Below are 13,659 nucleotides of genomic sequence, written 5' to 3'. Positions count from 1 at the left end.
CCTCCAACAACAACAAAAATACCGTCAGAACACAGGCACTTCCAGTAGACTCTCCGGATGCCACTGTGGCTTTCCACAAGAATGTAGGGCTGCTGTCTGGGTTAAGGGGCTGTAACCACTGGGACAAGAATGATCCCAGGATATCATGCTGCCACTATGTCCCACACACAAGAGCAAACACTCTGCAGTTACTACAAGGGTGATCTTTAGAAAGTTTTAGAGCAATTCCACTGTTTGGAATCCCAAATCTTTGATTTATTTTTTGTGGTGCTGGCGATGGAACCCAGGGCCTCACGCATGCTAAACACATTCTCTACCACTGAGTTAAATCTCCAGCTCTGATCTTTCTGAAAAACATGAATCTAGAAAATATTCTGCAGATGATATAGATGATTAAATGGGGGTACTGATTCACTCATTAAGCCTATAAAGTCCTTGTTGCAAACTGCTTTTTAGGTAGTAACAGAGATAAAATGGCAAAAGGTAAACCCTTCTGTTCCTTTTCAAAAAGAGTTAAATTAGCAACAGAAGGAATCTCAATTTAGAGTGGGAGCAAAGGGAGATTTTGGTATCTCTTCCCATGAAAATAGGAGAAGCATATACATACATTAGCACAGAAACTTCACAAACTAAAAGGCGTAAATTACATATTTCAAAGATAAAATCCAAAAAAAAAGCTATGATGGCATTCATATAATATATATATACCTGTATGTGTGTGTGTTTCTGTGTGTGTATGTGTATATATGTGTGTGTGTGTGTGTGTGTGTGTATATATATATATATATATAAAATACGACATACGCACACCCACATATATTTCACTCGTTCCTACCAAATATCTGCATTTTCAGGCAAGAAATACTAAGATTGAAGAGCCATCACTATTCTTCTGTGATAGAGCCTATATAAAGTAGTATGATAAAATTCTGAAAAGCTACAAAATAGGAAAAGTTAAAGAAATAGAATCACACTGAGGAAAAGGATTACTAAATGTTCTTAGCACAGCAATAATTAAACTCTTTGGAAACAAAAACTAATCACAAATTTTTAAAAAAACGGAACAGTATGTGCAATGACTGCATAATACATCAATATAAATCAGAAAGCAAAAACAACTGCCACTGGCCTTGACAGTGGAGAGATAAGCAGCCTGGCGTAGTTGTGAACATAACAAAAATATTCTCAGTGCCTTCTAACAAAAACTCCTCTCGGAACAGGACACAAGCACTCAAGTCACAGGCCATGTACAACTGTGCAAGAGAACTATCTGAGGGGTTTTTTTTAGTGTGTGTGCATGCACACATGCACATGGTAGTTCCAGTGCTAAGCAAGTTCCTAGAAACTCCCCAAGTGGTTTAAATATCACCACTGAAAGGATGTCTATAGAAGAAGGCTGCCTCCTGCTGGGAGATGAAAGGCAGCAGAATGTTCCAAGTTGAGTGGGTCAAGATGGGCAACTTGGGCTGGGGTTGTGGCTCAGCAGTAGAGCACTCGCCTAGTACGGGCGAGGAGTGAGGTCCTGGATTCGATCCTCAGCACCACATAAAATACATAAATGAAATAAAGGTATTGTGTCCAACTACAACTAAAAAATAAATATTAAAAAAAAAGGGTGGGCAACTTTTCCCAAGTGGTGGGTTCAGATTGGACTGCTGTGGCCTCAAGGCAGATGGCAACAGTAGGCAGAAAGGTGCCCGTGTAACCCACTCTAACTCCAGAAGGAGGAGGGCCGGCCACACTGCAAACAGTCTGGTTCAAGTCCTGGGTCTTCTCACACTGAGCCTCAAAAACATCTCCCCATTTTCCATTCACAGGCATCCTTCAGAAATTTACAGTGCTCCTATGAGGGTCTGCAACCTTATCACCATGTTAGTAAACTCCATCTAGTATCTGAGCAGCAGAAAAGTTTTTCTCCATCCATGTCCTCATCTTACAGAGGAGCACAGACGCACTCCCACAGCCAGTGAAAACCAGAATTCATGGAAAGACTGAAGCACACAGCACAGTATTCAAGCAGCCATTAATCACTGTTAAAGGTGACTAACACAATTCCACCTCAGTTCTATTTTCACCAAACTAAGATTGCCAAAGAACAGAAAAAGAACTTCTGAAAGGAAAAGAGGAGGAGGAAAATGTGGAGGTAGGACTAAAGGAAACCCACATGGGAGACTTCGGTCAAAAGTAGCTAACAGGAGAACCAAATGCCTGACTGAGAAACAAACCTCAGGAGTTGGAAGAAAAGGAAAAAAAATATACACATAAAGTGTCTTCAACATGTTAACTCTCTAAATATAGGAGACTTCTTAATGGTCTTAAGGAAGGGGTCAGAGGGTCAAACCCCAGGGAGGACAGAGGGAGGGAACCACACAATAACAATTGGCTCATAGTTGTCTCAGCGCTCACTCAAACTGCCAACTCCAGCCCCAAACTGTCAAGTCGAAAGAACTCAAAACAGCTTCACAGATTTAGATGTTAAGATTATGTCACAGATATGATTCAAGAAATGACCGCATTTTGATTCCTACCACCAAAAATAAAATAAAAAACTTGTAGACCTCAGTAGTAAATCACATGCAGTTCTTCTCAAAGTAACAAACAGATCAAAATTTAGAGCTATATCCATGAAACCTAGTTTAAAATCAATTACATGCATACTACATCAACTCCACAGTTTTAAGGTTCAACCATTTCATAAAAGCAGTTTAGACAAAACTAAAACATGTGGATGTGAAAAGCAGCGAGTCTCTACCTTGGCCCAGCTTTATGGCCTATGCTGCCCAAATGGTTTGCTTCTTAATCCCTAAAACACACTCAGGAACAAGTATCATGTGTGCCTTTCAGAAATCTGATTTGAGCAAGTTAACCATTATTAAGCCATCTAAAAATGTAAGCACTGCCTGAGTTCCGGGCATAGATTTGGAAAACCATTGACATAGGTCAAATAATAGTATCTGGTGACACTCATCGGAGATAAAAAAGGAAAACTCACTAATTTATTATTTTCTAACAAAAAAAGCCTATGCTATTAAAAGCAGTCTTGATATAGTTAATACGTCTTTTAAAAGTTTTAAAACTTAAAACATTTCCTCTTTCTCCTCCCATTCCCTACTCCTCATCTGCTTGGCTGTATTTCCCTACTCTCAGAAAAGGTTATCCATGTCCCCCCTCCCCCAAAGTCTTCCTTATCTTTCCTCTCCAATAATCTACTCACCTTAGCATACATGGTCAAGCCCACTGCTTCAACTGCCTCAGACCCTGAGTCCATCTGCCTCTTGGTCCCTAGGAGTCAAGACTTCACACAGCAGTTCCAGAGCACTACCTGCCCTCTCACAGGCCTTGGGTTCTCCACCAGCCCCACCTTGCTGAACACATATCTTGCTATGCGAGGGTTGCTTTAAGACAAGTCTCCTGTACCTCCATTCCCCTTCCAAGAGATTCCAGTCCTTCAGAGCTATATGATTTCCCAAAATGCATAAAAAGGGAATGACTGTATCTGATGTCCAGGTCATCCCCTCTGGGCATCTCCTTCCTACACACCATGGCTCTTCCAGGGGGCAGTTATCCTAAGAGATGTCTGACTAAACACTGCAACTGTCAGCTATGGACCCATGAAGTTTCAACAACAACAACAACAAAAAAAAACAAACCTATTTCTCATAAATCCTTTTATTTTGTAAGCCCACAATTATATAATGTGCTACATTATACTCTGTAGCCATATCTTAAAAGGCTACAAGGCACTTGTTTAGATGTAATACAACTTTAAAAGTTTAAGGGAGTGGCAAACAGTTTGGTCACTTAGCAATATTATTAATATTTTAATATATTTTTACTGGATACTTGTTTAGTTAAGCAGGAATACCCAACTGGAGTTTTAAAAGAAATCTATTTTAAACTGCTAAATCTCGGGGCTAGGAATGTAGGCTGGGTAGCTGAGCATATGCAAGGCCCTGGGTTTAATACCCAGCAGCAAAACAAAACACAACAATAAATGAGTAAAAAAGAAAGAAACTTAAAACTCAGTTTACCACAGCAAAATTTAAATAACATAACCTTGGAGAAATCAAGCAATGATAGGTGCTACTACTTGAAAAAGGGTGGGGGTTGAGGGGCAAAGAACATTAGATTACCTAATAAAATGGTTCTTAAACCCTGGCCCTCAGAGCAGTTAAAAGCAGCATTACCTGGAAACCTGTAAAAAATGCACATTTTTGAGCCTCCCTAGATCCACTGAGTCAGAAACTTTGGGTGGGGCCCAATAAGCCCTCAGTGGTATTGATACACACTGAAGTCTTAAGAACCACTGGTCCAATCCAACTGCACACCCCAGAAATAAAAGAAATGACATAAAGCCAGTAACTTCCTTAAATTTTTCCATAAAGCTAGTCATTATAAACCATTCTCAACTGCCTTTCAAAGTAATTCTTAAACTAAACACCTGAACCCAAGCAGTTGGTCCTATAGATCTTCTGGGCAAGAGACATCTTGATTGTCTGCGGTATTTTTTTTAATATTTATTTTTTAGGTGTAGATGGACACAACACAATGCCTTTATTTTTATGTGGTGCTAAGGATCGAACCTAGGTCCCGCCCGTGCTAGGGGAGCACTCTACCGCTGAGCCACAATCCCAGCCCTGTCTGCAGTATTAATTCTAGTAACATTACTAGATACTCACATATGGGCAGATAATTTTTTTTTTGTCCTATGTAACTTAGCATGGAATACCTAAAAAAAGCCTTCACATGACTGAGCTCTCCACAAAAGTAACAAGTCAAATCCCACAGGCTTTTTTTTTGTTGTTTGTTTGCTTGGTTAACTTTTGTTGCCATTAGCAGTGTTGGGCTCTGCCTTGTTATCCTTGTGTTTTGGTTTGGTTTCAAAGGCAACAGTAGGAATTAATGGGACACATGGTTGACAGTTTGTTTTGGGGGTTTTATTTATTTATATTTTTGGCCCCAACAAAAAGTAATCACAAAGGACAAATGGACTAGAAATTGGTCAAAGGAGAAGTCCCTCCCCTCAAAACTTCACATTTTGTCTTAGAATGTATTCTATGACCAATTTCTTCCTTTGACAATAGATATGTACCTCCAGTTGTGTTTTATGTGCTCTACTAAAAAATTAGTTTTGTTGGTGAACATGTAGTGGTAGAATGATAGGAAAACAGCATGTGTCACAGGAACAAGCTGTGGCAGATGAAGGCTAAAGCAGAGGATTACAAGTTCCAGGAGAGCCTCAGCAACTTAGTGAGACCCTGTATCAAAATGAGAAATAAAAAAAACTGCAAATGTAGCCCGGTGATAAAGTACCCCTGAATTCAATCCACTATACATAAACAATAGTAAATAAATAAATGTAAAAACCGTCTTTTGACTTACATCGACACCCCCACCCTACCATGAAATTTAATAAAATCTACAATTTTCAGCTTTGGGGTTCTTGTTAGAAACAGATGTTTGATGTATCATATACCTTTTTTATAAATATTTCAAAGTCTAGAAGTCATTATCTTACAATTAAACATCTGTTTCTATTTACATGTTAAATATCCTTGTGGGGAAATCTATGACTTGGGTGTTAGGACCGCCTCAGACTGCGATTTGAAGGTTTAAGAAATAAACGTTTCCATTCCTGTTCCTCATACTAAAGCTGTTTTCCCAATGTCATGCCATTCTAGAGCTAATATTTTCAGTCCTCTTTTAGACTCCATTGAAATATATAATTACCTTTGATTTTACAAATCAAAATTTCTAACTAACGTAGTTCAGTGTGTGATTTTATTTTTCCTGAAGAAGTATCATGGCCTAGTGCACAAATAGAAATGATGACTTCAATTTGATTTATACTTCCAACACTCTGTATGACCTGAGCACCAGATCTTGTGACTATTTTTCAATCTGTCATCAAATGAGGGTAATAACTTGTGCTATGTACCTTACAGGAAAGAAATCAAAGTCACTGAGTTGACAGTGCCCCTGGAGAGGTCACACTTCTCCAAAAAATGGGGAGTCAGTGTAGTTACTGGCCTTCAGCCTTTTCTTCAACTCTAAAAAGAAAACAATACTTCCAGGGAACCTGCCATACCACCAACTATACAATATACCCTCTGAAGCTAAACTGCAGGGATTAAATTACTTGATCAAATAATGATTTGATTCAACACATATTTATGAGCATTCCTATGTGCCAAACACTACACTAGGCACTGGAGACTCAATGACCAGCAAGACAAATACTGTCCCTGCCCCTCACAGTCTGATTAAACTATTAATTCAACTTACAGCACTTTCACTTTGTTTATACAACAAGGGCTCATGTCCATTTGTAAAAAATTGCTCATAATCATAATTACTCCCAAACTCCCCACTGTGTTCCTGAAAAAGAGACACGAACTTCGTGAACAGCTCAGAGAAGGGACAAATGTTGGCCTTGCAGAAGTCAAAAATATCACTCAGCAAGCACCATATGGTCTGTGAAGGGGAAATATTAGTGTTAAACCCTAGAAGATGAATCAAGATCTTTCTTTTAGAGGTAGAGTATCTTAGCTTAAATGTTTACCTGTTAAATAGTTGCTTATTTAAAAATAAGCAAATCCTCTGTAATAGAGCTGTCCAAAACATTAGCAGCTGTATCAATTAGATATTCAGTTCCTATGTCATACTAGCTGCATTTAAGGTGCTTAGTGGCTTCAAGTGACTAGAGGCTAACAAACTAGGTGGTGTAGCTTTATAAATCATTTTCATCATCCCAGAAAGCTCTCCAAGATGGTGCTGCTCTACAAATACCTCTGTATACTGAACCTTAAAATTACAGTTAATGAAATATGATGAACCATCTGTGGTCTCTGCTATGGCAGTTAATGTAGTACCATTTCTTCCTGCCCAAATAAGGTGAAAAGTGGTATCAACAGTGAATATCTCACCAAGAAAATCCACACTGTCCAAATGGCCGATGAAGAGTAAAATTAGAAAACAAGAGAAAAACATTATATTCAGCCCCCTTTTTTTCTATTCCTTTTAAAAGAGTGTCAGTAGCCCTGTATTCTCATCCTGGGTAAGAATGTGCTTTTAGCTAAGTAGTTCAAAGACAAGGACAAGATGAGAACAGTTCAGAATGAAGATGGGTGACATGAGCAAATACCAATACCAATAACGTAACTTGAATGGAAGTAAATTCAATTGGGACAGATGCAATAAAAGTTTTGTGACGGTGACATACAGATTTAAAAAAATCACTGTTGCCCCTTTTAAACAGCCGAACTTAGAAGGGGTGTGCAACATGGAAAAATACCATATGCTGGGATAAATGTAATGACGTTGATACTGAGAAATAGAGATGATATGGAGAGGATATTTTTCCATGGTTTCTGAGGAGAAACCTGAGAAAATTTCCTCAAGGAGGTACCCAAAAGTGAAAGAGCAAAATAAGCAGAGCTATGCAAATGAACCCCACGTGGACTGGCAAGGCTGGAAGAAACTTGTTGTGGTAATAAGGGGATGGGAGGGAGAGAGGGAGCCCAGGCTAGTGACCTACTCCCACCCAGACCTCAGATACTCACATTCATGTCTGGTCTGCTTGGGCGGACCTTTAAATGTCCCTCACCAAAACTGCAAACAACATGAAAACCAGTTCTTAACGCTTTATAATATACCATACGACCAACAATATTTGATAGCAATCAGAAGAATGAAAGGAAAATCCTTAAAAGACACAGTACCAGACTAACACAAACTAAAATCCTTTGTTTTCAGAGAGAAACTTGTTTTCTGTTTTATTTGAAATATCCCAAGGAGATGTCAATGAATACACTTCAAAACAAGTGAATCACGCATCCCCACCCCACATACACACCAATGTTCCCCCAAGAGTTTGCCTGGCAAGGAAACAAATGAACCAAGGAGAGAAGTGAATTTTTTCTACTCAAGACCAAAGAAGTTGGGTTTTTGTTTTGGGGTTTTTTTCCCCCCCATCCAAAATTTTCATGGCAGAACTTCTCTTACATTGTACACTGCATGGCACTTTGGGGCTACATCCATCCTGTGACCACCAAAACCACACCGTGTCCACACCTTCTACTCTTGTAAATGCTTGGAAAGCATCTGCAGTTTCTGGACTCTTCCCCTCCGTTTTATACATACGTTCAACTCAAAAACAGAAAACTATACTTGCTTGGAATTTGTTCTCCTCAAATTACTGGGATCCTCTTGCCTTTCTTCACAGTATACTTCTAGAAAAGAGAGCCTGCAGGCCTTAAAGAGTTCACCAAGTGATCCCTCCCTTGCAAACAAGTAAAACTTTCCAGACCAAACCCTTAACAGTGGAAATGTGTGTGTAAAAACTCACGTGGTCTTAGTTCAGTAAAGGTATGTGGGTTTTTTAGTTTTTGTTTTGTGGTGCTGGGGATTGAACCAGTACATGGGGAAAGTGCTCTACCAACTGAGCTAAATCCCCAGCCCCTGCAAAAGTACATTTTAAACTCTACTTTCATGGCTGAAAGCATGGGCTCCAAGATTGGCCTCCCTGGGTACTAGACAGGGTGTCCTTCCAGACCAACTCTCACCTAACCTCCTAAGCTTTCCTTTCCCAGGCTGTAAAACAGGGACAACTACAGTGCCTGGCAGAGAGGGACCCCCCCCCTTGGTGACACATCAGTAACTGCTAATTACTTTCATTAATTTTACTATTTCTTCCCTATGTAGTCCATTCAGCTCGTTCCCTCTTCAAGTTCTCACTCCTCACTATCCATCAGAATCACGGGGTGGAGTGTTAAAAAATACACTCTGCCCAGGCCCCACCTGGATTTGGGTTCGGTTGATGTGCGGACTGCCTGGGTGTCAGAATTATTTTTAAGTCTCTCGGGTTGGTTTTAAGTGCAGTCAGGGTTAAAAACTACATTTTTCTCTAGGTCCTCAATAATAATAACACACCTGTGAGATCCCCTGGATTTCTAAGTCGATCAGCGCAGACCAGCGTCCAGCCGGGGGGGGGGGGGGGGGGGGGGGGGCGACGCCCGCGTGGAGGCTGTGACGACGAACCCAAATACCGGTCACCAAGGACCAAATGCGACCAGTTCCAGAAGATCCTGCCTGGAGACACCGCGGCCGGGTCAGTCGGGGGCGTCGACCCCTCCTCACGCCCGGCCCCCTCCCGCCCCAACACGTGACTTGACACGCGCCAGCTGCACGCGGTCTCCATCAAAACAAAAACAGAGGAGGCCGGCCCGGCGGCGGGAGCGCGCGGGGGTGCCGGGGAGCGGGGAGCGGGCGAGTACGCGCGCGCCCCCACCGCCACTGCCCGGCGCCGCGGCCGCGCCTCCGCCGCTCTGGGCGCCGCCGGCCGCGCGCCCCGGCAGCCGGGGGCGGGAGGGCAGAGGGCGCCACCTTGTTTACTGCGCGGCCCCGCCCGCGCCCGCGCTCCCGGCCCTCGCCCGGAAACGGTCTCCCGGGAGCCGGCCCGCGAGTGCGCACCCACCCGCGGCGCGAACGCCGGCCCTGCGTGGGAGGCGCCCGGCCCAGCGGCCGAGCCAACCCCGCCGCGCCGCGCTCTGGGGGCGGCCCCGGCCGCTGCGTGTCAGCCCCCGTCACGACTCTGCTACGCACTTCGCCCCCAGCTTTCAGCTCCAGCGCTTCCGCAGACCCCCTCACGTGGCCGCCTCCTCCCTGACACGGCGCTCGCCGGCGTCCTGGGCTGCGGACCCCGGCGCTCTGAGGGATCCCGAGCTTGTCCCCACCCCGCCTTGGACGTCAACCTTCTCGGACCACCCAACCCACACCTTCCGCCCGGGGCGCGGGGCGGGGAGGGCGGGGCGCGGAGACAGCGCCAAGCTGTCAGGAGCCTACAGTTTTCCACATGACGAAGCTCACCCTTACCGTCGCCACTCACGCAGCAGCCGAGCTGCGCGCTGAAACGTACATTTAAAGCGCGCGGGGGGGGGGGGAGATCTTGATTTTTCTCCCTAATGGGGGGGGGGGGGCAAAAACGCAGTTCTACTCAAAACGCTCGCTTTAAGACTCCCCACGTCAGTCCTACCAAATGCAAGACTTACGGACAAGAAATGCCCACCCCAAACACCTGCTAGGTAACCTGTCTTCTGGAAACCTGGAGCCCCACCCACCCCGCCTGCGGGGAGACCTGCGCCTGGGGTAGGGTGGAAGTGAAAAGGTCTAGTATCCTGAAGTCACAGAGAGTGCGCGGGGACAGACACCCCTCACCCCACCCGGGAGCGCTCGCACCCTCCCGTCCCCCATCTCCAGAGCAAACCAAGCCATCCGGCGTCCCTCCGGCGAAAAGCCGGACCGAGTCAAAGGTCTGGGTTCCAAGGGGGTGCTTTTATTCCGGAGAACCAAGACATTGCGTCCTTTCCAGTAAGCACGCCCCCCGCCTTATTTCTTGTTGACAGCAAAGGTGGGGGACGTGGGAGAAAGGCTAGAGTTAGCTCTAGGTTCGGGATGTTGGTCTCCGCGGAGTGAAGAGGTGGGATCTCGAAATGGAAACAGCCCCCCCTCCCGCCGCGGTCCCTCCCCTCCTCCTCCTCCTCTTCTTCTGTTTACCTCAAGTTTGAATTTTATCTGCGCAACATTAGCTGGAATGCGGACATTGAAAAAAAAAAAAGAACACTCGCTCTCTACCCGGCAGCAGCTCGGAGGAGCCATGTGGCATCAAGCCACCGCAAAGGGGAAAAAAGTGCTCTTAGCAACACAAACATGGCGAAATAGCTCCGACATGTCCGTTTCACGCCACAGTCCTACCTTCCCTCGCTCGCCAGCCGAACATCCTGGCCGGGAACTGCAGACCCTTTCCCGAGCCGGCGAAGGGGCCCGGGGGAGCGCGGGGGTGGGAACGCGGGGCGTGCGAAGGGGGAAATTAACGAGACTCCACGGGGGAAATATCTCGAATTGACTAGCAAACCCAGCTGCCTCTCCGGGACTCTGGGGACCCCTTTTACACCCCTTGAGATCGCAATAGAGAACAGAATTCTCGTCTCCAAGTCCTGCTGGACCGGCTTTCCCCACCCTACCGAACTTACCTTTGGGCAAAACGCACGCCGCTCGAATCCCTTTCTCGTTCCTTCCTCCCGAACGAGACGCGGCGGAGAAAATGATGCGCACGTAGATTTGTGAAGCAAATTCTTCGAGAATTTCCTTTGGATGATCACGAGGAGCGATGGAGACGCTGGAGACAGGTGCAGGGCTGGCTGGGGCTGCCGGCTAAAACTTATTCTCCGCTGGTGGGCGGCGAGGTCCCCGGCCAGGGCCAAGGACCCCCGGTTCCCTGCCCCCCCGGCGTCGCCCACTTGTCACGCCAGGCTGCTGCGTGCGCTGGGCTGCAGGGGAGGTGGCGTAGTTTCTCTTCCTCCCACCTCTTCTCACTCACTTGTTTTTGTAGCCGTGGGCTCCCCTAATGCTTTCCTCTCCACAATGTTGTTTCATTATATCATGTCCATCATGTGACACCGGAGAGGCCTCTCTATGGAAACTTAAAGGGGCTCCCACGTGACTGCAGCAGCAACAACAGCAGCAGGACTGGCGGCGGCGGCCGCAGCGTTTGTACCACCACTCACCGGGAGCCCCTCGCAGCATCCCGAAGGGGCTTCTGGCGCTGCAGAAGCCCAGATAAGGGAGCCACAGCATCCGGGAGCTGTGGCGTCGGTGCGTGCGTGGAGCCCGTGCTCATTACATAGCAAGCCGAACAGAAGGAGCGTCCTTAAATCCTTTCCTACAGTCACAAAACCCACGCTCTGTTAAAATGACATTTCGTGGCTCCTACTTTATTTCCCCCAAGAGCAATGAGTTTTCTATCAGGCCTAACTGAATATTACAAAGTCAGAAAGAAAAACCGGATTTGTCTCTCTGCGAGTTCAGTCACAACATCAGTGGGAGAACAGAAATGCCAAAACAATAACAACAAATAGAATCAGGCATTTGATACATAATTACCATCATCACCAGTTTTAAAGCATTCTGGAATTACATTCCTCTGGTAACTGTGTCGATGCTCGCAGGAGACAAATGCAATGCAGTTTTTCTCTTCCGCAGCTATATTAGGGCTTTGTTGCTGACAACAGTAAAAACTTGTTTGTGTCAGGAAGTGAGGTATGAAGATATGACCTGGAAGGTACAGACAAAACCAAACTAGCAGTTTTTGCATTACTTTTCTGACCACATTCTTTCAAATGGTGACAAGAAGACTGGCTGCTGTAAGATGCGTGTTTAGTGGGAAATAATCAGAAAAATATACTTATCCCTTAATCATGCTGTACATGCTAGACAGTAGAAATTGTGTGTGCGTGTGTGCAGAGAGAAACATGTGCATTTTAATGATATTTTGAACCACTTATTTTGTCCTCATTTCTGGCATTTAACTTAAGTATTTGATAAACAACTTTGAAAGACTTATTCAAGTCCTAAATGTGTGGAAATTGTAACCCTTTTGAGTACGTACTCTCGGTATTGTTGACTCACAACCTTTTAGGAGTTTCTACCTTAAATTCCAGGTCTCTGTCTTAAAAGTTTTTATGGACCAGGAGATGTTATCCTATAAATCTAGGCTAGATAGCTATTTCTGCGTTTTGGTTCATGCTTTTCCATTTTATAAGGAAAACTGGATTGGCGCAATTATGGGGGAGAAAAACTTCGCAGGAAACTTAACAGAGAGATGGAAGATCATCCTTTCTTCTGGTGTTGCCTTAACTATCTCCCTTTCCAGCTCATCAGTTTACCTACTATGATAAATGATCGCCACTACCTCCCTTCTAATTCTATAAGTCCCCCAATTTTTACCTTCCAATCTCATGCCTAGTTCTTTCCCCCTTTTCCTTTTCTGCTCCGGCCTCCCAATTCAGCCCTTTTTCTTCCTGGGCCCTTAGCTCAGGCCTTCCCAGATACTCCCTCCCAGTCCTCCTAATCCTGCAGATCCCAACCCCCCACCCCTTTCCCATTTGGTCTCTCTTCTCAGCAACTTTACCTCCTTACCTCTCTTTGACCTCCTTTCATCTCCTTCACAGTTTAGCCCTTGACTTCGGGGCCTTCTTACCTTTCTTTACCTGAAATGATCTGCCCCTTACCCGGGTCTCCTTCACACCCTCCTCTCTGGTCCTAACCCTTCTGCGGCCAAGCCCAGCATAGCTCCCGGCTCGGCCTGGTCAGCTTGAGCTGTATTTTGTTCGAGTGCCCCTGGCCTAGGAAAGGAGTGTGTAGTGTAAAGTGGGGCCAAGTGTCCCCCCCGGGCTGGGGCCACTGCCTCGCCCCCTCCGCCCCTCCCGAGTCCCGGTTGCGGCGCTTCCTGGGCGGATGGTTTGGACTTGCTGCAGCAGCTGCGGTTCTGCTGTGTCATGCAAGAAGGAGGCGGCGGCGGCGGCCGGAGCTGGAGTGGGAGGAGGGGAGGAACCTGATCCTCCGGTAGCGAAGGGCTGGAGGCAAACACCGAGCTCCCCCAGAGCCGCCCGGGAGCAGGGAGGGCTCCGCTACCCCGAGGGGCCCTCCCCGCGGGGCCGAGGGTAAGTCGGGCTGCGCAGGTGGTCGCCTTGGGAAGGGAGCGCGCAGTGGGGTTAGGTGGGGCGGCGGGAGCATCTGGAGGTAGCCCGGCCCAACCGAAGGAGCCCAGTGTCTAGCTGAAAGGGACCCAGGCCATAATAAGGATGGCAAGCCAAACGCAGC

General features: G+C 45.9%; 1 protein-coding gene across 1 annotated transcript in view; it reads left to right on the top strand.

Annotated features, from left to right (window-relative positions):
• The first annotated feature begins 13,359 nt into the window (after positions 1 to 13,359).
• Positions 13,360 to 13,659, top strand: part of Mkln1 (muskelin 1) — a 327,824-nt gene continuing 327,524 nt past the window's right edge. The window contains exon 1 of the mRNA XM_071611871.1: positions 13,360 to 13,499. The gene's annotated coding sequence lies outside the window, so the exon portion shown is untranslated. The remainder of the gene's footprint in view (positions 13,500 to 13,659) is intronic.

The sequence above is a fragment of the Marmota flaviventris genome, chromosome 1 (assembly GCF_047511675.1).
Source record: "Marmota flaviventris isolate mMarFla1 chromosome 1, mMarFla1.hap1, whole genome shotgun sequence".
Classification (NCBI taxonomy): domain Eukaryota; kingdom Metazoa; phylum Chordata; class Mammalia; order Rodentia; family Sciuridae; genus Marmota; species Marmota flaviventris.
This window is presented reverse-complemented; position numbering and strand designations above follow the sequence as displayed.